Genomic DNA, 25,126 nt, shown 5'->3' with positions numbered 1-25,126 from the left:
TAGGAGTTCCTGAAGGCATGGAGAGGGAGAAAGGATTAGAAGGCCTTTTTAGTGAGATATTAGCAGAAAATTTCCCAGGTTTGGAGAAGGACAGAGACATCCTAGTACAAGAAGCTCACAGAACCCCTAATAAACATGACCAAAAGAGATCCTCACCACGACACGTTGTAATTAAACTCTCCACAGTGAAACATAAAGAAAAGATCCTAAAATGTGCAAGGGAGAAACGTCAGATTACTCTCAGAGCATCTCCAATCAGACTCACAGCTGACTTCTCATCAGAAACTCTACAAGCTAGGAGGGAATGGCGAGATATAGCCCAGGTACTGAGAACAACTGCCAGCCCAGAATATTATATCCTGCAAAGCTATCATTTGTGAATGAAGGTGAAATAAAGACTTTTCATAGCAAACAGAAATTGAAAGAATTTGTTGCCACTCGTCCAGCCCTGCAAAAGATGCTTAAAGATGTGTTACACACAGAAACACAGAAACACAGTCATCAATATGAAAGAAGGTAAAGGAAGGAAACCAAGGAAGGAAACCTAACAGCAAAAGATCACAGGGAATTCAAAGCATATATTAGGACTTATCTTTGGCAAATGGCAGGGCAAAGTTACCACTTATCATTAGTCACATTGAACGTGAATGGCCTGAACTGTCCAGTTAAAAGACACCGATTGGCTGATTGGGTTAAGGAACAAAACCCATCTATTTGCTGCCTACAAGAAACACATCTTTCCAATAAAGATCCATACAGACTGAAAGTGAAAGGCTGGAAAAAGATATATCATGCCAACAGAAATGAAAAAAGACCGGGCATAGCCATCTTAATATCAGACAACATAAACTTTACCACAAAAACCGTTAAGAGAGACAAAGAGGGACACTACATAATGATTAAGGGATCAATTCAACAGGAAGATATAACAATTACCAATGTATATGCACCTAACTACAGGGCACCGGTTTATCTAAAAGATTTGTTAACAGACTTAAAGGGAGACTTAGACCCCAACACAATAGTACTGGGGGACTTCAATACTCCACTCTCAGAAATAGATCAATAGGACAGAAGATCAACAAGGATACAGTAGATTTAAACGACACTATAGCCCAAATGGATCTAACAGATATATACAGAACTTTCAATACTACAGCTAAAGATTTTACATTCTTCTCAGCAGTACATGGAACCTTCTCTAGGATTGACCACATACTAGGCCATAAAGCAAGTCTCAGCAAATTCAAAAGAATTAGAATCATACCATGCAGCTTCTCAGACCATAAAGGAATGAAGTTGGAAATTAGCAACTCAGGAATCCCTAGAGCATATGCAAACACATGGAGATTGAACAACATGCTCCTGAATGAACAATGGGTCATAGAAGAAATCAAAAGAGAAATCAAAAACTTTCTGGAAGTAAATGAGGGTAACAGCACAACATACCAAAACTTATGGGACACAGCAAAAGCAGTGTTAAGAGGAAAGTTTATATCAATAGGTGCCTACATCAAGAAATTGGAAAGGCACCAAATAGATGAGCTTTCAATTCACCTCAAGGATCTAGAAAACCTACAGCAAACCAGACCCAAATCTAGTAGGAGAAGAGAAATAATTAAAATCAGAGAAGAAATCAACAGGATTGAATCAAGAAAAACATTACAAAAAATCAGCCAAACGAGGAGCTGGTTTTTTGAAAAAATCAACAAAATTGACACCCCATTGGCCCAACTAACTAAAAAAACAAGAGAAAAGACCCAAATCAATAAAATCAGAGATGAAAAAGGAAATGTAACAACAGACACCACAGAAATAAAAAGAATCATCAGAAATTACTGCAAGGACTTGTATGCCAGCAAACAGGGAAATCTATCAGAAATGGATAGATTCCTGGACACATGCAACCTACCTAAATTGAACCAGGAAGACATAGAAAACTTAAACAGACACATAACTGAGACAGAAATTGGAACAGTAATAAAGGCCCTCCCAGCAAAGAAAAGCCCAGGACCAGATGGATTCACTGCTGAATTCTATGAGACATTAAAAGAAGAACTAACTCCAATTCTTCTCAAACTATTCAGAACAATCGAAGAAGAGGGAATCCTCCCAAATTCTTTCTATGAAGCCTTAATTCCTAAGCCGGAAAAAGATGCAGCACTGAAAGAGAATTACAGACCAATATCCCTGATGAACATAGATGCAAAAATCCTCAATAAAATTCTCGCCAATAGAATGCAACAACACATCAGAAAGATCATCCACCCAGACCAAGTGGGATTTATCCCTGGTATGCAGGGATGGTTTAATGTGTGCAAGACAATCAATGTGATACACCACATTAACAGACTGCAGAAGAAAAACCATATGATTATCTCAATAGATGCAGAGAAAGCATTTGATAAAATACACACCCGTTCATGATGAAAACTCTAAGCAAACTGGGTTTGGAAGGAACATTCCTCAATACAATCAAAGCAATCTATGAAAAACCCACAGCCAACATCCTATTGAATGGGGAAAAGTTGGAAGCATTTCCACTGAGATCTGGTACCAGACAGGGATGTCCACTCTCACCTCTGCTATTCAATATAGTTCTGGAGGTTCTAGCCAGAGCTATTAGGCAAGAAAAAGAAATTAAAGGGATACAAATTGGGAAGGAAGAACTCAAACTATCCCTCTTTGCAGATGACATGATTCTTTATTTAGGGGACCCAAAGAACTCTACTAAGAGACTATTGGAACTCATAGAAGATTTTGGCAAAGTAGCAGGGTATACAATCAATGCACAAAAATCAACAGCCTTTGTATACACAGACAATGCCATGGCTGAGGAAGAACTTCTAAGATCAATCCCATTCACAATAGCTACAAAAACAATCAAATACCTTGGAATAAACTTAACCAAGGACGTTAAAGATCTCTGCGATGAAAATTACAAAACCTTAAAGAAAGAAACAGAGGAGGATACCAAGAAATGGAAAAATCTTCCATGCTCATGGATTGGAAGAATCAATATCATCAAAATGTCCATTCTCCCAAAAGCAATTTATAAATTCAATGCAATACCAATCAAGATACCGAAGACCTTCTTCTCAGATCTGGAAAAAATGGTGCTGAAATTTATATGGAGGCACAAGAGACCTCGAATAGCTAAAGCTATCTTGTACAACAAAAACAAAGCCGGAGGCATCACAATACCAGATTTCAGGACATACTACAGGGCAGTTGTAATCAAAACAGCATGGTACTGGTACAGAAACAGATGGATAGACCAATGGAACAGAATTGAAACACCAGAAATCAACCCAAACATCTACAGCCAACTTATATTTGACCAAGGATCTAAAACCAATTCCTGGAGCAAGGACAGTCTATTCAATAAATGGTGCTGGGAAAACTGGATTTCCACATGCAGAAGCATGAAGCAAGACCCCTACCTTACACCTTACACAAAAATCCACTCAACATGGAATAAAGACATAAATCTATGACCTGACACCATCAAGTTACTAGAGATCATTGGAGAAACCCTTCAAGATATTGGCACAGGCAAAGAATTTCTGGAAAAGACCCAGGAGGCACAGGCAGTCAAAGCCAAAATCAACTATTGGGATTGCATCAAATTGAGAAGTTTCTGCACTGCAAAAGAAACAGTCAGGAGAGTGCAGAGACAACCGACAGAATGGGAAAAAATATTTGCAAACTATGCAACAGATAAAGGGTTGATCACCAGAATCTACAAAGAGATCAAGAAACTCCACAAAAACAAAACCAACAACCCAATTAAGAGATGGGCCAAGGACCTCAATAGACATTTTTCAAAAGAGGAAATCCAAATGGCCAACAGGCACATGAAAAAATGTTCAAGGTCATTAGCAATCAGGGAAATGCAAATCAAAACCACAATGTGGTTCCACCTCACCCCGGTTAGAATGGTTCACATGCAGAAATCTACCAACAACAGATGCTGGCGAGGATGTGGGGAAAAAGGGACACTAACCCACTGTTGGTGGGAATGCAAACTGGTCAAGCCACTATGGAAGTCAGTCTGGAGATTCCTCAGAAACCTGAAGATAACCCTACCGTTCGACCCAGCCATCCCATTCCTTGGAATTTACCCAAAGGAATTTAAATTGGCAAACAAAAAAGCGGTCTGCACCCTAATGTTTATTGCAGCTCAATTCACAATAGCTAAGACCTGGAACCAACCTAAATGCCCATCAACAGTAGACTGGATAAAGAAATTATGGGATATGTACTCTTTAGAATACTATACCGCAGTAACAAACAATGAAATCCAGTCATTTGCAACAAAATGGAGGAATCTGGAACACATCATGCTGAGTGAAATAAGCCAGTCCCAAAGGGACAAATATCATATGCTCTCCCTGATCAGTGACAACTGACTGAACACCAAAAAGGAAACCTGTTGAAGTGAAATGGACACTATGGGAAACGGTGACTTGATCAGCATAGCCCTGACTGTTAATGAACAACTTAATACATTATCCCTCTTAGTAGTTTTTTTGTCTGTTCTACTTAATATGACTGGTTTAATTCTGTAATTAATACACAGTTATTCTTAAGTGTTGAAAATTAACTGAAATGTGATCCCTGTTAAACATAAGAGTGGGAATAAGAGGGAAGAGATGTATAATTTGGGGCATGCTCAAGCTGACTTGCCAGGTTATTCCAATTCAATCCCATCAAGGTGGCATGTACCAATGCCATCTCACTATTCCAAGTGATCAATTTCAGTTCACAATTGATCATAATGAAAGGACCAAGAGTCATAGGGAGCACATAAACAAGTCTAGTACCTGCTAACACTAACCGATAGAATAAATAAAGGGGAGAGTGATCCAACATGGGAAGTGAGATACTCAGCAGACTCATAGAATGGCAGATGTCCTAAATAGCACTCTGGCCTCAGAATCAGCCCTAAAGGCATTCGGATCTAGCTGAAAAGCCCATGAGAGTATTTCAGGCATGGAAAGCCAAGACACTCTGGCAAAAGATCTCTGTGAGTGAGATCCCAGTGGAAAGAACAGGTCTTCAAAGAAGGAGGTACCTTTCTCTGAAGGGAGGAGAGAACCTCCACTTTGACTATGACCTTGTCTAAACAAGATAAGAATCGGAGAACTCAGAGGGCTTCCATAGCCTTGGAAACTCATGACTGGAGCATAGGGAGATTACTGATGCCATAGACAGGAGTGTCAATTGGTAAAGTCAACAACAGGAGTCACTGTGCACTTACTCCTCATGTAGGATCTCTGTCCTTAATGTGCTGTGCATTGAGATTTAATGCTATAACGAGTACTCAAACAATATATTTCACTTTGTGTTTCTATGGGGGTGCAAACTGTTGAAATCTTTACTTAATGCATACTAAACTGATCCTCTGTAAAAAAAAAAAAAAAAGAAAAGAAAAGAAATTATCAACTCCCAACTTGACTCTCACTGGGATTAAACATGACAATAGGTCTGATCTGATTTCATCATCATTTAAAAAAATCATCTATTATTTTTCACTTTATGTTTCTGTGTGGGAGCAAACTGTTGAAATCCTTACTTAATGTATACTAAGCTGATCTTCTGTATATTAAGATAATCGAAAATGAATCTTGATGTGAATGGAAGGGGAGAGGGAGTGGGAAAGGGGAGGGTTGTGGGTGGGAAGGACGGTATGGGGGGGAAGCCATTGTAATCCATAAGTCGTACTTTGGAAATTTATATTCATTAAATAAAAGTTAAAAAAAATAATAAAAAATGTCCAAAATCACACTTCAAACTGGGTCCTCTGTCAACGTTTTCTGAATCAGTGATTGGCACCACTCTTCCAGTATCAGAAAGATATTCCTGAAACTGCCCTCTTCTTTACTACCTGTTGCTGATACAGTCCATTGCCAAGTTCCATCAATTTTGCCTCCTAGTATCTCTGTCACTGTTCACTTTTCTCCAATATCATCGCTGCCTCCCAGTCTAAGTGCCCATGATATCTCCCTGGACTGCACAATGAACAGCTTTCTAACTTAGTGGCCCATAGTTTGGTTGCCTTCTGAACAACTGTTGAAAAGCAATGTCTTAAAAAAAAATTGGCGGAGCATATCAATCAACTACGCAAAGCTCTGGGCCCTGAATATCTTCCCACTTCAATTTATGGCCATTTTATGTCCCCACTGTTAGCATCCCAAACACACGAACCTTTATTCCTGTCCTCATTGCCCAGTGCTTTCATCATTAATTTCTACTCAACCTTGAAATCTTAGTTCAAATATCATAACCTTAGTGAAATCTTTGCTGGAATTCTTGATAGAGGCAATCAAAGTCCTTGCACTTTTATGCATAGCTTATCACAGTTTATAATTTATATGATTGCTTAATTAACATTTGCCCCTCCACTGGAGTTTATATTCCTTATTACCATTGTGGACAAGTGCCTAGCACACTGAAAACACACTAGAAACAGAAAATATTTGTTGAACTAAACAATGAATTATGTAAAAGGAAGAGGCTGAACACTTAATTCTATATAGACACGGAGACAGGTGAGGGGAAAGATGTGCAGGAATGGAGGTGCTAAAGTTAAGGAGTGACTAGGACTGTCACAGGGAGAGGAGCCACTGTGTCATCTTTCACTCACCTTTGCTGCTGTAGGCGTCAGTAATCGAAGAGGTAATCAAGGCTACAATGCACAATGCATTCATGTTCTGAACTCTCCTATTTGTTCTTAATTCATAACAATGGATATATAATTTTTAAAATTTTTTAATTATAGTGACCACAAAATCAATATAGACATAATTATGATCCACAATCAGACTAGAAATGCAGAGTATTAACCGGAGCCGCGGACCTGGTGCAAAGTCTCTCAAAAAGCAGCAGAGAGTTCCACTCCTACAGGGCGAAAGAGATTGCAGTTTCCTTACAAAGAGCAGAGGCTGCTCACTCTACAGAAACACAAGTTACATAAATCCCAGCTCCAGAAATGGAGGCAAAAAAATCCCGAGATTGCCCTGATTTACTATCAGTGGTGTGCTGCTACATGCTTAAAAAACAAGTTTCTAAAATGGGCATTTGGTTCAACAGTGAAGACACCAGGTAAGATGTCCATGTCTCACTCCGGAGTATCTGGGTTCAATCCCTAGCTCTGTCTCCTGATTCTAGCTTCCTGCCAATGCAGACCTTGGGAGGCAGTGATGATGGCTCAAGTATTTGGATTCCTGACACCCATGTGGGACACCTGGATTGAGTCCAGCTTTGCCCCTACACTGGCCCTGGCCCATCTCTCACTGTTATAGGTATTTAGGGTGCCAGCTAGGAAATGGGAGCTTTCTTTCTCTGTTAAGCTCTCTCTCTCTTCTGTCCCCTTCTAAAATAAATAAATAAATAAATAAATGTTTTAAAAAACTCTCCTTGGCCAGCACCGCAGCTCACTAGGCTAATCCTCCAAGTGCCGGCACCCCAGGATCTAGCCCTGGTTGGGGTGCCAGATTCTGTCCCGGTTGCCCCTCTTCCAGTCCAGCTCTCTGCTGTGGCCCGGGAAGGCAGTGGAAGATGGCCCAAGTGCAGACCAGGAGGAAGCACCTGGCTCCTGGCTTTGGATCGGTGCAGTGCGCTGGCTGTAGCAGCCATTTGGGGGGTGAACCAATGGAAAGAAGGCTTTTTTCTCTGTCTCACTAACTCTGCCTGTCAAAAAAAATAATAATAATAAAATAAAACCTCTTTCCTTGAGGTTAGGGCAGTATAAACCTACATAGTATATAAATGTATTACAAACTTTGTGGGTGTAAAAGATACATAATAACTAACACATAATAAAGTATATAATACTCTATATTGTGAATTCCATATAGCAAAATGATCATAGAATGTTTGTGTTGATTTTTGCTGAAATCTTGTATTCATAGCTGACCTACAGTTGCAACTGACAAACCAGTATAGTTACATCAATGGCAGCTGACATTTCCTTTCACATTATTATGTAGAATAACATAATGAATATAGATGTGAGAAATTCATTTATTCCTCAATGATACGAAGAAATTCTTTAAAAAATAGTTTTAGAATGCTGTAAAAATATTTCCTCACATTTCTGTGTTATGTACTATTCAATAGTTACAAACACAGCACACTTTTCAATTTAAAACACACTATTAATGTGCTGCCCATCACCCTCCTATGTCAAATAATCAATTAAAAAAAACCTCAGATGTAGAACATTCGCCAATTTCTGTGGGAAAATACTTTTACCATGGCCATTTGCAAACTATCAACAAGGTGCCACTGAACAAAATAGGGGAAAAAACACAATATCACAACACACACAAAATATTCCCACCATAATAATACAACAGATGTAAATAACTATAGGAGTTTATATAGTAATAAAATAAGGTCACATTATCAAGAAGCTATATCTTAAATATTTATTGCATGTGTTTTAATACAATGTATTTAATTTTAAATTGATATAACAATTTTAATAATATCTGTGTTTGGGGCCGGCACTGTGGTGCAGTGGGTTAACGCCCTGGCCTGAAGTGCCAGCATCCCATATAGGCACCGGTTCGAATGCTGGCTGCTCCATTTCCAACCCAGCTCTCTGCTATGGCCTGGGAAAGCAGAAGAAGAGGAGAGGAGAGGAGAGGAGAGGAGAGGAGAGGAGAGGAGGGGAGGGGAGGGGAGGGGAGGGGAGGGGAGAGCAAGCAGTAGTAGTCCTTGGGCCACATGGGAGACTGGAAAGAAGCTCCTGGCTCCTGGCTCCTGGCTCTGGATATGAGCAGCGGCCATTGCAGCCAATTGGGGAGTGAACCATCAGATGGAAGACCTCTCTCTCTCTCTCTCTCTCCCTATCTCTCTCTCTCTCCCTCCCTCTCTCTCTCCCTATCTCTCTCTCTCTCCCTCCCTCTCTCTCTTTCTCTGCCTCTCCTCTCTCTCTGTAACTCTGACTTTCAAATAAATAAATAAATCTTTAAAAAATAAATAATATCTGTGTTTAACAACTGACTTACAATACTTTTTGAAACTTTTAACAATTGCCTCTTATGAACCAGTAAAAGCCAATTTCAGTACATCACAAGTACTATCTGAGTAAAGCTTTTATGTAGCTGTCATAACACAAAAGAGAAGATAAAACTCTGCTGGTTGGAATTACAAGAAGACAATATCATATTTCTCTATCTCTTTTAATATGACACTGAGATTCAAGTACAAACATTGGCATTTTATTGAATATTTTCATAATAAAAACAGAAAAACAATTTTAGCCCATTTCAAATAGGTCAAATATAATTTTTGAAGATCTATTTATTTATTTAAAAGGCAGAGTGACAGAAAAAGAGAGAGAACGTGAGAGAGATCTCCCTTCCACTAAATCACTCCCCAAGTACCCACAACAGCTGGGACTAGGTTAGGCCAAATCCAGGAGTCAGGAACTCCATCCAGGTTTCCCACATGTGTGGCAGGAACCCAAGTACATGGGCCATTGTCTGCTCCCTCCCAGGCTCATTAGCAGGAAGATGCAGCTGAAGTGGAGGTGGGACTCTATCCCAGGCATTTCAGTATGGGATATCAGGTCCCAGGTGGAGCTTAACCACAAGAGGCAGTGGACACCACAATGCCTGCCCCTCAAATAAAATTGTTTTTACAAACATCAATAAAAATGTAAGTTTGTTAAATATAACCCATATATATATATGTGTATATATATATATATATTCTCATTCTAAAAATCTTATTGGTATATAAACTCAAAGAACTAAAATAGTATTCAATAATAACAAAATACTATATTAAAATAAAATCAAATTATATAAAATTGAGAAAAAAGTATTTAATCTAAAAAAACAAAGTGTTTCAGCAATGGTTTTATCGGACAAAGGTATATTTTTGTAGAAATTTTTCCAACTGTTATCAAACCTCTTTCTGACTCAGCCATGCTGGAAAAAATAGTAAAGAGATGGTTATAGGTATTTCTAAATATTTTCCTTTGTTTCTTCTACCTTCAAAGAGTCTCATCTTTTTATAACTTGATGAAAATATTGATAACTTTGGAGAGCTCTACTGGAAAAGCTTTTATCCTTTTTGTAAGGACTTTACTCTTCAATCTACAGTTTTTTTTGTTTAAAGTGAGCATTTCACATCCTACATTACCAGCTTTAATTTAAAAATGTAAAGGAGAAGTTACCATGACTGGCAGATTGATACAAATTTCAATAATCTAGTGTTAATATCCTATCTGTTTGGAAATTCCTTAAACTAGAGCAAAAGTTAATCTTGCAAAGAAAGCTTGATCTGTCAAATTCTCATTGGCATCTTCCTTCTGAGGACTGTGGAGGTTTTAAAGAACTCATATTCTAAAAGAATGTGCTTTGATCAATTTATGAGTATTACTTTTACTGAAAAATCTAAATGGACTGATTGTTCAAGAAGTTCTTCTCTACCATGAATTAAATAGCTTTATCATTGACTGTGATGTAAAGAACACAAATAATTACTTGTAATACTTGTAATACCAAAATCATTGCCTCATGGGATATCCCACCCCTCTGACACCTGCTACCTTTATCACCTTTTTGGATTCAGTCCCTTTCAGCCCAAGCCAAGCCTCCAATTGCCATCTTTAGTGTTTGAAGTGGAGTCAGAATTTTAATAGCTTCCTCCCAGTAAGCCACCCTGATAGGAGCTTTGGTGCCCACCTCTTGACAGCTTCTACTCTCTAGCCAGTACTCTAAGTTTTTCAGAAACTCTGATTTGTCTCCACACAAAGCAGAAAGGATAGTTTGTATATGATTTAAATTGTCATTCAGGCTTTACCAATGTTCAATATTTGGATTGTTTGTTTCATTGGTGGTCAAGGGGAGAGCAGTTATTAAGACAGGTGAAAAGGCTTTTTATAATGGTGCCAAGACAGGAAAAAAGAGGCAAGAATGGGAAAGTGAAGGAATATGGGGGGAGAGGGGGTGGGTAGAAAGAAGTATAAATGAGAAAACATTTAGCCTAGTGGTAAAGACCCTGGTTAGGACACTCAAGTCCCAAATCTAGGTGGCTACATTTGATCCCAACTCCTTTCCTGATTCCAGCCCCCTGTTGATATGAACTCTAGGAACTATAAATGTTGGCTCAAGCACTGGGTCCCTATCACCATACGAGAGACCTGGATTGAGCTCCCAACTTTATAAGGGGTTACAAGCATCTAGGGAGTGAATAAGCAGATAAGCATTCTCTCTCCCTCTCTCCCTCTATCAAAATAAAAAAATAAAGCTACTGATCAATACATAAAATAACGGTATTTCCCCATAAGAAATATAAATTTCATTACCTCAGCACACTGTACATTAAAATAAGAAAACAGTGTTACAAAAACCACTACTGAGGCAATAATTGGCATTGTTATAACATTTATATCACCAAAGGATAGTAGTGCCAAAACAGACAAACTAAAATCTGTTGTGGCATAAGATCCATGTCTACAAAAGAACTAAAAAAGGTGAGGTAAATACACAGAGAGAAAAAGCTAAATTACCTTTAAGAATGAGCTTGCAAACCTAATTTCAAAAGGACATGAAGAAAATTAACACAAAAAGAAAATCAACTAACAAAATTCAACAACAAGGAGATAAATTTACTCCTTTTTCTTTTAAATGACTAATTGGGGAAAAAAATAAAACCAAACAAATTCCAGAGGAAAAAAAAAATGTGAATTGCTCTTTAACCTTGAAACAGGAAAAAGATTTATAGCCATGACTCAACATTCAGACTCATCAAAAGAAAACATTGATAAATTTCACAATATAAAAATAATATTTTGCTTTATACTATGAACAAAATTAAAGATAATGTACAAGCTAGGGAAGGAAATGTTTGCAATGCATGCTGTAAATGAAGGGCTGAAGGCATATTGCAATTCTTTAAGATTGAGGAACAGGGGCCAGTATTGTAGCACAGCAGGCTAAGCTGCTGCCTTCAGTGCCAGCATTCGATATCAGCACTGGTTTGAGTCCCAGCTGGTCTACTTCCAATCCAGTTCCCTGCTAATGTGCTTGGGAATGTATCAGAAGATAACCTAAGTTCTTGGTTCCATACCACTCACATTGGAGATCTGGATGGAGTTCCAGGCTCCTGGTTTCAAGTGATCCAGCCCTGGCCACTGCAGCCATGTGGGGAGAGAACAAATGGAGAAATGGAGAAAAGATCTCTCTCTGTCTCTGTCTCTGTCTCTGTAACAGCTTTTCAAATAAATAACAACAAATATTTTTAAAAAGATTAAGAACAAGAATCAATGTCAAATAGAAATATGAGAACGGACATAAAGAGACAATTCACCCAACAAAAATGTGTTACAAAAGCCCTCAAATATAAGGGAGGATGTTCAAACTCACTCACAATTAAAGAAATGCAAATTGAAACACTATAAAATTACAAAAAATATAAGTTATATGACGATGTATCCTGATGAAAAAAATCTATGGATAATCACACACTCGAATACATTGGCAGTGAAAATTCAAGTTGGTACAAGCCTTATAGAGAATAATTTGGCAATATCTAAAAAACTGCATTCATCTTCTGATCCAGCAATCCCACTTCCCAGAATCAACCTTAAAATCGTAACTGCAACTATTCAAAACTACCTATGTACAGTTATTCATTTACTTTGGTTTGTAAGTGGAAACAACTTGCCCCAAATGGTGGAGTTAGAAATGTGCCAGGGGATTCCAATACAATCCCATCAAGATAGCATGTACCAATGCCATCTGACTAGTCCAAGTGATCAATTTCAGTTCACAATTGATCACACTGATAGGTCTAAGAGTCAAAGGGATCACACAAACAAGACTAGTGTCTGCTAATACGAACTGATAGAATCAAAAAGGGAGAGAACGATCCAACATGGGAAGCGAGATACACAGCAGACTCATAGAATGGCAGATGTCCCAAACAGGACTCTGGCCTCAGAATCAGCCCTTAAGGCATTCAGATCTGGCTGAGGAGCCCATGGGAGTATTTTAGGCATGGAAAGCCAAGACACTCTGGCAAAAAACAAAAAACAAACAAACAAAAAAAACTAATTGAAAGATCTCTGCGAGTGAGATCCCAGTAGAAAGAACAGGCCATCAAAGAAGGGGGTACCTTTCTCTGCAGGGAGGAGAGAACTTCCACTTTGACTATGACTTTGTCTAAATAAGATCGAAGTCAGCGAACTCAAGAGGCTTCCATAGCCTTGGCAACTCATGACTAGAGCCTAGGGAGATTACTGACGCCATAAACAAGAGTATCAAATTGTTAAGTCAACAACAGGAGTCACTGTGTATTTACTTCTCATGTATGATCTGTCCTTAATGTGTTGTCCAATGTGAATTAATACTATAACTAGTACTCAAACAGTATTTAACTTTATGTTCTGTCTGGGTGTAAACTGATGAAATCTTTACTGAATATATACTAAATCGATCTTCTGTCTATAAAGATAATTGAAAATGAATCTTGATGTGAATGGAATGGGAGAGGGAGCGGGAGATGGAAGGGGTGCAGGTAGGAGGGGAGTTATGGGGGGGAAAGCCATTGTAATCCATAAACTGTACTTTGGAAATTATATTTACTAAATAAAAGTTTAAAAAAGAGTTATACTTGCTATGTGAATAAAGGAAACTTTCAAGCTATAAAAAAAAAAAAAGGAAACAACCTAAATGTACATATAGAGAATGGGTAAACAAAATGTGATATGTATACACAAAGCAATGTTATGCAGTTAGTACACAAATGAGGAACTTCCTTATAAACTGATACAGAATGATATCCATGACCTAGTATAAAAAGCTAAGCGTAAAATAGTACCTATTGAGCACTATCCTTTATGTAAAAAAAGGGGGGAGGATATGAGAAAATGAAGATGTATCTCCACATTTAAACAAAAGAAAGGCAGGATGAAATGGAAAATAAAGAGACTGGTTAGGAAAAAGGTAGGAAGAAGGAAGGAATGGAATTGGAATAGCAGGAATGATAAGGATGTGATATATCCCTGAGTATATCTTTTTTGTTTGGCTCAGACTCTTTTTTTTTTTATCTTTTATTTAATGAATATAAATTTCCAAAGTATGACTCATGGGTTACAATGGCTTCCCCCCCATACCGTCCCTCCCACCCACAACCCTCCCCTTTCCCACTCCCTCTCCCCCTCCATTCACATCAAGATTCATTTTCGATTATCTTAATATACAGAAGATCAGCTTAGTATACCTTAAGTAAGGATTTCAACAGTTTGCTCCCACACAGAAACATAAAGTGAAAAATAATAGATGATTTTTTTTAAATGATGATGAAATCAGATCAGACCTATTGTCATGTTTAATCCCAGTGAGAGTCAAGTTGGGAATTGATAATTTCTTTTTTTTTTTTTTTTTTTTTTACAGAAGATCAGTTTAGTGTACATTAAGTAAAGATTTCAATCATTTGCACCCCCATAGAAACACAAAGTGAAATATACTGTTTGAGTACTCGTTATAGCATTAAGCTTCAGTGTACAGCACATTAAGGACAGAGATCCTACATGAGGAGTAAGTGCACAGGGACTCCTGTTGTTGACTTTACAAATTGACACTCCTGTTTATGGCATCAGTAATCTCCCTATGCACCAGTCATGAGTTTCCAAGGCTATGGAAGCCCCTTGAGTTCTCCGACTCTTATCTTGTTTAGACAAGGTCATAGTCAAAGTGGAGGTTCTCTCCTCCCTTCAGAGAAAGGCACCTCCCTCTTTGAAGACCTGTTCTTTCCACTGGGATCTCACTCGCAGAGATCTTTTTGCCAGAGTGTCTTGGCTTTCCATGCCTGAAATACTCTCATGGGCTTTTCAGCCAGATCCGAGTGCCTTTAGGGCTGATTCTGAGGCCAGAGTGCTATTTAGGACATCCGCCATTCTATGAGTCTGCTGAGTATCTCACTTCCCATGTTGGATCACTCTCCCCTTTATTTATTCTATCGGTTAGTGTTAGCAGATACTAGTCAGACTCTTAAACATAGAAATGCTTATAGACCCCAAAAGGGAATGCAAATACCAACAATTAACCCTAACTGTATTTCAAATGAATAGCAAAATTATATTGAAAGCGATGGAAAAGAATTAACCTGAATAACTTTGAAAAACAGTATTTTGACTGGATATTTCATGGCCAAGGACTAAAAAGAACTGTTCAGTGGGCTTCAATCAAATTAATAAATGTGTTTTTCAAAGGATATGATTTAGTCACTCTGAAACTATGTGATCCTAAAATTGAATTAATATTTAAATATTTTCTGTATAAGGAAATTCAAATTTCTCAATGTGGAAAGAAGAGGCTACACATACAATGCACATACAAAAAGGGGAAAAGCTAAAATAAACCCTGTAGTATTGGATTGGAATCAGAAATATCAGTATGAACTCATATTTTAGATAGATAGATAGATAGAGATAGACAGATAGATAAATGTATATAAATAATAATCAATCTACTCATGAATTAATAAACACATATTTCCTTCTTCTTTTTTGTTAGGGAGCCGAGAACTTGGATTGCCAGATAGAGCAAGTGAAAAATACAAGATAATGTTAAATTTCAATTTCAGGGAAAAAATGTAGTATATTTCACGAACTATTTGTGACATACAACAAAATTATCTATTACTAAATGAACTTTTATGTAACTAGGGTTTCTATATTTTAATCTGTCAACACTATCAATTATAATTCATGGCAATGAATGCAACCAGCATGTTAGGTTTTAAACATTCTTAAATAAAAGGAAGCACTTTTAAAAGTGGTAGTTTCCATAGCTGAGACAGTAAAAATATAAGCACATACTGGGATTCCTAGTAGTGTCTAAATAAAAGTAAATTCTCAATAAACAGATAGAAGCTTGTTAAGGGAATTAGGACCAATATGAAGGAAGCGATGCAAATGTCCTGAATCTTAAACAGATGGTGGTTGAGATACATATGCATTTATCCAAATTCATTGAACTATTTACTTGAACTATATAAATTCAACATTTGTAAAATATAACCCAATAAACCTAATTTTTAGAGCTACATCATTTCTCACCCCCAGATAGGTACAAACCAAAAAGTTTGATAACATATCCTGTTAGTAGGACCATAGGAAAGGCACACACAAATATTGCTGGTAAGAATGCAGGTTAGTACAATTTCTGTGGCGATGTGTCAATACAGAAAAATTACATATGCATGTATCCTTTTACTTGGAAATCCTCCTTTTCAGACTCTGTGCCAAATACACACTGATGAAAATTCAAAGAAAAAAATGTATGTATAAAGTTCTTCATTACAAAACTATTTGTGATTTCTACAGCAGGAAACAAGTATATCTCATTAACATGGGATCAGCTGAATAAACTAAGATGCATTTACTTGAGGAAGCAGAACACATACATGGAAAGCAGAGAAATATCTCCTTAGACCATCAAGGAACGCTCTCCAAACTATAAGATGGAAAAAAAGAAGCAAATTTGGAGAAAATAGTACACAACTAAGAAGGAAAGAAATGTATATTTGTATATATTTTCATTCAAATGAAAAGATAAAGTGAAAGGTTAAACCAAAAAGAAAAGTTACTTATGGGAAAGGGAGGAGAAATGTAAAAGGGACAAGAATAAGACTAGAATTTTCAGAATATAAATTGCTTTGTGCATTCAATATTGAGACAAAGGAAATATTTTTAAAAAGTATAAAATAAAATATCTGGGGAGCTGTGGTGTAGTAGGTAAAGCCACCGCCTGCAGTGCTGGCATCCCACAGGGACACCAGTTCGAGTCCCAGCTGCTCCACTACCGATCCAGCTCTCTGCTATAGCCTGGGAAAGCAGAGAAGAAGGCCCAAATACTTGGGCACCTGCACCCACATGGGTGACCCGGAAGAAGCTCCTGGCTCCTGGCGCAGCTCTGGCTTTTGTGGCCAATTGGGGAGTGAACCAGCAGATGGAAGACCTCTCTCTCTCTCTCTCTCTCTCTCTCTCTCTCTCTCTCTCTTTCTCTGCCTCCCCTTCTCTCTGTGTGTAACTCTGACATTCAAATAAATAAAGAAATCCTTAACAAATAAATAAATAAAAGTATAAAATATTTAAAAAGGAGTCATTAGTAAAGCAAAAATAAAAAAGTAAAACTAATAAACCAAACAGTATAAAAAGCTAACAGCAAAATCTTACAGCAGCATTATTCACAGTGATTTTAAAATAACAATAATTTGGTCCTACACATCTAGTAGAATGTGCACTAAGAGCAGCAAACACACATAAAAGGTTTGCAAAACAAACAAAAAATATGTTATTTTTAGTAATCAAACTACAGTAATACTAGTATCATTTTTCTGAGTAGATTGTGAAATAAAGTAAGTAGATAATTATATTGGTGTTTTTGAGAGCCAGAAGTTTTGACAAGAATATAAGGAGAGCAATTGAAAGACTGAACAGACTATGTAAAGTATTTATGTTCTTGAATTTGAGTCGAAATTACTAACATGGGGACGGCACTGTGGCATAGTGGGCTAGGGCCTCCACCTGAGGCACCAGCATCCCATATGGGTGCCAGTTCAAGTCCAGGCTGCTCCATTTCTGATCCAGCTCCCTGCTATGGCCTAGGAAAGCAATGAAGGATGGCTCAAGTGCTTGGGCCTCTGCACCCACGTAGGAGACCTGGATGAAGAAGTTCCTGGCTCCTGGCTTCAGATCGGCCCAGCTCAGTTCCTGCCATTGCAGCCATGTAGGGAGTGAACCAGCACATGGGATTCCTTCCTCTCTGTCTCTCCCTCTCACTGACTGTAACTCTACCTCTCAAATAAATAAATAAAATATATTTTTTTAAAAAAAGAAAATTACCAACAAAAATTATGATACATCTTATCTTTACTTTTAACACACACACACACACACGTATAAATACTAAGGCCGGGGTTGGGGTAGGAGAAGTTTAGTTCTATTCATTGGAAAGGCAAAAGCATACTTAATGGATGGTGCTTTCTAACTGCCACTCTCTACCTAAAGAACCTGAGCCTATTGGAGTAGAAGACTCTAAGAGCAGGGTAGAGAAGCTTAAGATGTCTTAGGACATTATGTCAAACTAGAAACAAACAAACAAACAAAAAAGTATCAATGCCTACTGATAGACACAAAGGGTTCAAGAGTCTGTTTGCCACTTCTGGGTTCAATGGCAACTGTGGGGTTGCTCTGAAACAGATAAAACAGAAATTGTCCGTAATCCAAAGTTACATTCCCAGGAAGTTCTGATGTGGGGTGGACATGGGCAGAGTGTGCATCCCAGTGTCCATTCACCTGTCACTTTCAAGAGTGACATCTTACAAACACTTTGCAGGCATTAAGCCCTGTGTCAACCATTACTAACCTTAGCCAAATAATAAGAAACCAATTAATTGATTTTTAAAGTACAATTCCTGAGTCAAAGGACAGATGCATTTGTAATTTTTCTAGGTATTGGCTAATCAACACAGAAATTGTATTAATTTGCATTATCACCATCAATATTTGTGTCTGCCTTTCCCTATGGTCTCAATGGATTAAAAAGTAACATATCATTAAACTATTTATTTCACTGACACTAATGTACTTATTAATTATACCTGAAATAATTTAAGCACCTGTAAATTATATAAATTTCACCAATATATATCAACTTGGCTCTGGCAATTAAATCAGAAATTACAAATATACTTACCAATGATTTAAAAGTTTTATAATAAGAAATGAGTCATTATATTGCTGAAGGTTTATTTTTAACTGACCCATGTTTACTAGTAACATGTTATAATTTTTTCAACTAGAGTTTACCATGATCTCTAATATTTATATATTCCATATTAAAATAAAGGCTGATTCATTAGGTATGAGCCTCTATATCACAATAACTCATAAAATTACAATTATATTCTAGAATATATAATTGTACCATAGCAGTAGAAATGTTTTATCTTTAATGTATGCTAGTGACAAAAATTCAGTTGATTATAAAAATCATCATCAGGACAACTTCCAATATAAAAAATGTCATCTACCTGGTGTAGATGTAAAATGGTTCTCTATTTTCTCAGATTCCCATTCATCCCTTGTATAATATATCATGCTTTGTGCAGTTTTACATTATGCAAAACAAACAATGAATACAGACCCTGGGTTTTAATGCCTGAGGTGTGAAATTAGTTTTGTGCCAAGTGTATTTTTGATTGTTAAAGATTTCAAACACTGAGAAGCGTGTCAGTCTGAGACAACATTTCTTCAGTCCAGTTACAAGAAATGAAAAGTAATCTAGACATTTACAAGTAAATGATACTATGTTGTTAGAAGGCACTATGTTGTGATTTTGTACCCAGTCTTTGCTATCCATTACATTTTATGTACACCACTAACTCAGGCAACAAATAGCTCACATACTCAGTTTTCTTAATTTTTCCTCTGAGGCTCCTTTACATTGCAGTTATAACAAATCCTCCATTATAACAAGATCATCTTGTTTACAAAAGTATAATCTCAAAAAACATTTGCATCTTAAATGTAATTAAGTATTTGTTCACATGATAATGTGCTCTACCTAATCTTCTATTGTGAATTCTCATTTCTGTGCAATGAGTAGAAATATGTTCTTGTTAATAAAAAGCTTTGGGGACTTCTGAGAGAAGATGGTAGAATAAAATTTCTGCATAGAATTTCCTCTCCCAATATATAGTTCAATGAAACAAAAACATCAGAACCGAGGAAAAATTTAGTAGGAGCAACCAAGCAATCCAATACAATGAAGTTTAAGGAGTGGCAACCAGAGCTGGTACTGTGGCACAGCAGGTTAAGCCACCTTTGTCAGTGCCAGAATCAAATCCCACACAGGTGCCAGTTCAAGTCCGGCTGTTCCACTTCCAATCCAACTTCCTGCCTGGGAAAGCAACAGAGGACGGCTCAAGTGTGTGGGCACCTGAATCCACATGGGAGACCCAGATGAAGCTCTTGGCTCCTGGCTTCAGCCTGGCCCAGCCCTGCTTGTTGTGGCAATTTGTGGAGTGGTCCAGCAGAGGGAAGATCTCTCTCCTCTCTCTCTCTATCTCTTCCTCTCTCACTGTAACTTTGACTTTCAAATAAATAAATCTTAACAACAACAAAAAGAAGTGGTAACCAAGAAGGGGGAAATGATGTGATTCTGAAACAGAAAAGAGAATGGTCGAAGAGGAGGTAACTAAGATTCCCCAATCCCTAGCAGGAGGAATAAGGCAGATCAATTTCCTGTTTACTGTAAGAACAGGACATGTGCTCCAATTTGTTTCAGGAAACTCTAGTGTGAGATGTTTAACAAAACCCCAGAAGTGAAAACATAGCCCAAACATTCCAAGAGCTACTGCACAGAATATAGTTTAACTCTCTTCTCAACTCCCTCTCCCACAGTCCTTCAATGTGGAAGACACAGAAATAAGCAATTATCAATTGCAATTTGGTGAAAAAACATCAACATGTCTCATAGAATCAAAAGTGAGTCACTACACAAATGGAATTTTGGACAAAGCTGCACAAGTGCATGCACAGTACATGTATGTGCACTGACACATGGTTATGACACAAGGCAGAGATGAAAGAAAGGGGGTGCAAAGGAAAAGGAAGAAAGGGAAGGAACAGAAGACTACTTGAAAAATTGTCTTCTAAGAACCTAGCCTAGCAGCTCATGACAAGAGCCTAGGGTGATTACTGATGCCATAAACAAGAGTGTCAATTTGTTAAGTCAACAACAGGAGTCACTGTGCACTTACTCCTCATGTAGGATCTTTGTCCTTAGTGTGTTGTACATTGAGATTTAGTGCTATAACTAGTACTCAAACAGTATTTTTCACTTTATGTTTCAGTGTGGGAGCAAACTGTTGAAATCTTTACTTAATGTATGCTAAACTGATCTTCTGTATATAAAGAGAATCGAAAATGAATCTTGATGTGAATGGAAGGGGAGAGGGAGTGGATAAGGGGAGGGTTGCGGGTTGGAGGGACGTTATGGGGGGGAAGCCATTGTAATCCATATTCTGTACTTTGGAAATTTATATTCATTAAATAAAAGTTAAAAAAAAAGAACCTAGCCTAGAAAGAATGCATAATCTACAGAAGAAAAATTTCTAAGTCAACTCAATAACCATCAGTTCAAGAAAAGAATAAGAATAGAATAAGAAAAGAATAAGAAAAAGTTGGATGAGTGAAAAACAAAGTGAGTAACAGAAGAAATATACTCAGGTTCTCCCCAAAAATGACAAAGTGGGTGCATGTGCACATGTGTACAGAGAGTGAAACTTCTTCTAAGAAATTGGCATACTGCCGGTGCCGCGGCTCAATAGGCTAATCCTCCGCCTAGTGGCGCCGGCACACCAGGTTCTAGTCCCGGTCGGGGCGCCGAATTCTGTCCCGGTTGCCCCTCTTCCAGGCCAGCTCTCTGCTATGGCCCGGGAGTGCAGTGGAGGATGGCCCAAGTGCTTGGGCCCTGTACCCCATGGGAGACCAGGATAAGCACCTGGCTCCTGGCTTCAGATCAGCACAGTGCGCCGGCCGCAGTGTGCTGGCCGGGGCGGCCATTGGAGGGTGAACCAACGGCAAAGGAAGACCTTTCTCTCTCTCTCTCTCTCTCACTGTCCACTCTGCCTGTCAAAAAAAAAAAAAAAAGAAAAAAAGAAAAAGAAATTGGCATACATGATTGTGGGACATGGCAAGTTTGAAATGTGCAGGTCATGATGGAAATTGTAGCAGGAATCCAAGTTGCAATCTTGAGTACAGAAATTCTTCCTTTTCTGGAGACCCTAGTTTTTTTTTCTCAGGGTTATCAGCTGATTAGATGAAGTGCACTCAGTTTATGGAGTGTCCTTACCACCCATGTAGGAAACCTGGGTTGAGTGCCAGGCTCATGGTTTTGACCTGGCCCAGCTGTGGCTATTGCAGGCATTTGGGGAGCAAACAAGCAGAAAGTCTCTCTCTCTCTCTCTCTCTCTCTCTCTCTTAACCTTTCAAATAAGTAAAATTTTTAATAATAAATATAACAGCTAAAATAAAAACCATGAGAAATAATATATATAGCTAACAACCAAATTTCAACATTCAGAAAAATCTTGAAAAAATCATGATGATGACAGATTTTAAATGCAAATATATTAAAGCAATAAAAATAAAGCAAATAATATGAAGAACAGAGAAGAAGAATCCAAAATAAGATTAACTGATGTTCTAGAAGTACAAAACTCAAGAACAAAAATAAATTTCCATGGAAAAATGGAAATTAATCTTTAAGTCAAAACAAGTATACCAGATTTCAAAGGAAAGTACAAAATGCTAAACATTAAAATGTATCCTACTTAAATTATTGAACTAAATTATTAAACATTGTTTGTGATAATCAAGCTGGCCTCAGATTCCACATATAATATTTAAGGCTACAAGCAAAGAGTGATGTCCGTGGAATTCTATGGGAAGATAGTGACCCAACACACAGCCGCAGTATCAGTGAAGCTTAAAGGTAGGGGGCAGTCATTCTAAAATGTGAGAGTTCACAATACACAAAACCCATGAATCTTTCCTCAAAAACTACTTTTTCAACAGGCAAGTCAGGGACCAGTGTTGAGGTGCAGCAGGTTAAGCCACCACTTGGAATGCCAGCATCCTGTATCGGAGAGCCGGTTGAATCCCAGCTTCTCTGCTTCCAATCCAGCTTCCTGCCAATGCACCTGGGAAGACAGTGAAAGAAGACCCGTGTGCTTGGGCCCCTGCCACCCATGAGGGAGATCAGGATAACTTCCTGACTCCTGGCTTAGGCCTGGCTCAGACCCATTTAGGGCCAAACAAGCAGATAGAATCTCTCTCTTTCTCTCTCTCCCTCTCTCTCTCTCTCTCTCTCCCTCTCTCCCTCCAGTTTTGAAATGAATAAATCTGTTTAAATAAGAGAGAGACAAGTAAAAATGTAAAATAATTTTATAGGATAAATGAAAATAACTAAAAATGATGAAACAATGTAAAAATGAGAAGTGGGGCCAGTGCTGTGGCACAGCAGGTTAAAGCCCTGGCCTGAAGCGCTGGCATCCCATATGGGCCACGGTTTTAGTCCTGGCTGCTCCAGTTTCCATCCAGCTTTCTGCTATGGCCTGGGAAAGCAACAGAAAATGTCCCAAGTCCTTGGACCCCTGCACCTGCATGGAGACCCAAAAGAAGCTCCTGGCTACTGGCTTCGGATCTGCACAGCTCTGTCCATTGCGGCCAACTGGGGAGTGAACCAGCAGATGGAAGACTTCTCCCTCTCTCTCTCTGTCTCTCTCTCTACCTCTCTACCTCTCTGTGTAACTCTGTCTTTCAAATAAATAAAAAATAAATCTTTAAAAAGAGAGAGAGAGAAGTAATGAGAATTGCCTCAATTTTAGTACAAGAGAATTGTGTCAATTGTGTAAATGGAATATAAATGCTATAAACCTTTACAATATGAAAGTAATAACATTACTAACAAAAATCAGAAGATTAATGAAGCAACAGGATATATGAGCAAAGTACTAATCAATACCATCTTATCTGAAGATACAGTGTTCACAAAAGGTTCAAAACTCTTATCATTTTCCATCATTCTTTTTTTAATCTTAAAAATATCTTTTAGTTAGGTGGGCATTATAGTGCAGCAGGTTAAGCCACCTCTAAGGATACCTGGATTCCGTTTTAGAGTGCCTGGGATTGAGTCCTATCTCTACTTTCAATCCAGTTTCCTGCTAATGTGTAGCAGGTGATGGCCCAGGTACTTAGATCCATGCTGCCCATTTGTGAGACCTGGATGGAGTTCCTGGCTCCAGCCTGGCTCAATGCCAGATGTTGTAGGTATTTGGGGAGTAAATTGGATTTACAGGATTGAAAAATTAGTCTCAGGGCTGGCACTGTGGTGCAGTGAGCTAAAGCCCCTGCCTGCCATGCCAGCATCCCATATGGGTGCTGGTTCGAGACCCAGCTGCTCCACTTCCCATTCAGCTCTCTGCTCTGGGCTGGGAAAGTAGTGGAAGATGGCCCAAGCACCATGTGGGAGACCCGGAAGAAGCTCCTAACTTCGGATCAGCTCAGCTCTGGCCATTGGGACCAACTGGGGAGTCACCCAGTGGATGGAAGACCTTTCTCTCTATGTCTCTACCTCTCTCTAAACTCTGTCTTTCAAATAAATAAATCTTAAAAAATAAAAAAATAAAATCTCTTTCTCTGTCTCCATTACTTTCTCTGTCGCACTGCCTTTCTAATGAATTAATTAATTAAATGCACTGCCTTTTTAATGAATTAATTCGATGCTTTTTAATGTATCTTTTAGAAAATAATTCTTGTGGTAAAAAGACATTTTGAGTTTTAGCAATTCCCTTCATCTTATTTTCATTTGCTACTACTAAATTCCAATAGAACCACTTGTTATTTAGCTTGAAAATATCCCATATGAGGTGGGCATTTGGGATAGTAGTTATGACACTGATTAGGATTCCCACATCCCACATCAGAGTGCCTGGGTTCAAGTCCCAACTGGCATCTTCTTCCAGCTTCCTTCCAGAGTGGATCATAAGAAAGAGAGAGAAAATGATGATGATGATGACTCAGTAATTGGATTCCTGCCATCCACTTGGGAGATCTGGATCACATTCCAGCTCCAGGCTTTGCAGCCCTATGCCCTGTCATTGCAGGCATTTGGAGAGTGAACCAGAGGACAGGAATACTCTCTCTCTTTCTCTCTCTCCCTTTCTCTCTCTCCCCCTCCCTCCCTCCCGCTCTCTCTCTAGTCCTCAAGGAAATAAGCAAATGGCTTAAATATCATACGCACTGTGATCCTATTTCATGAAAAATAGATCAAAGTTCTATTTCTAGCTTCTGGTTCCACACATACATAGATAGTGGGATAATGTTTGCTTAATTTTGGGATAATGATATTGGAGAACACTTTTATTACTTTCTTTTTTGCAATTTTCTGAACTTCTTAAGTTTTTATTATAAAATAACAGTAGTTTTTATAGAAGAAATGCTTTGATGCCATATGGCTAATAATTAATTCCAAAGATATAATGTTGTCTTCTTAAAATTAACAACTATTGCCATCATTGTTAGCTT

At 38.2% G+C, this 25,126-nt stretch overlaps 1 pseudogene; it reads left to right on the top strand.

Annotated features, from left to right (window-relative positions):
• The first annotated feature begins 6,994 nt into the window (after window positions 1-6,994).
• Window positions 6,995-25,126, top strand: part of LOC149121811 (small ribosomal subunit protein eS12 pseudogene) — a 34,985-nt pseudogene continuing 16,853 nt past the window's right edge.

The sequence above is a fragment of the Oryctolagus cuniculus genome, chromosome 16, assembly GCF_051225735.1.
Source record: "Oryctolagus cuniculus isolate XC-2025 breed Fujian yellow rabbit chromosome 16, ASM5122573v1, whole genome shotgun sequence".
Classification (NCBI taxonomy): Eukaryota; Metazoa; Chordata; class Mammalia; order Lagomorpha; family Leporidae; genus Oryctolagus; species Oryctolagus cuniculus.
The sequence above is the reverse complement of the archived record's forward strand: the minus strand, read 5'-3'. Positions and strand labels throughout refer to the sequence as shown.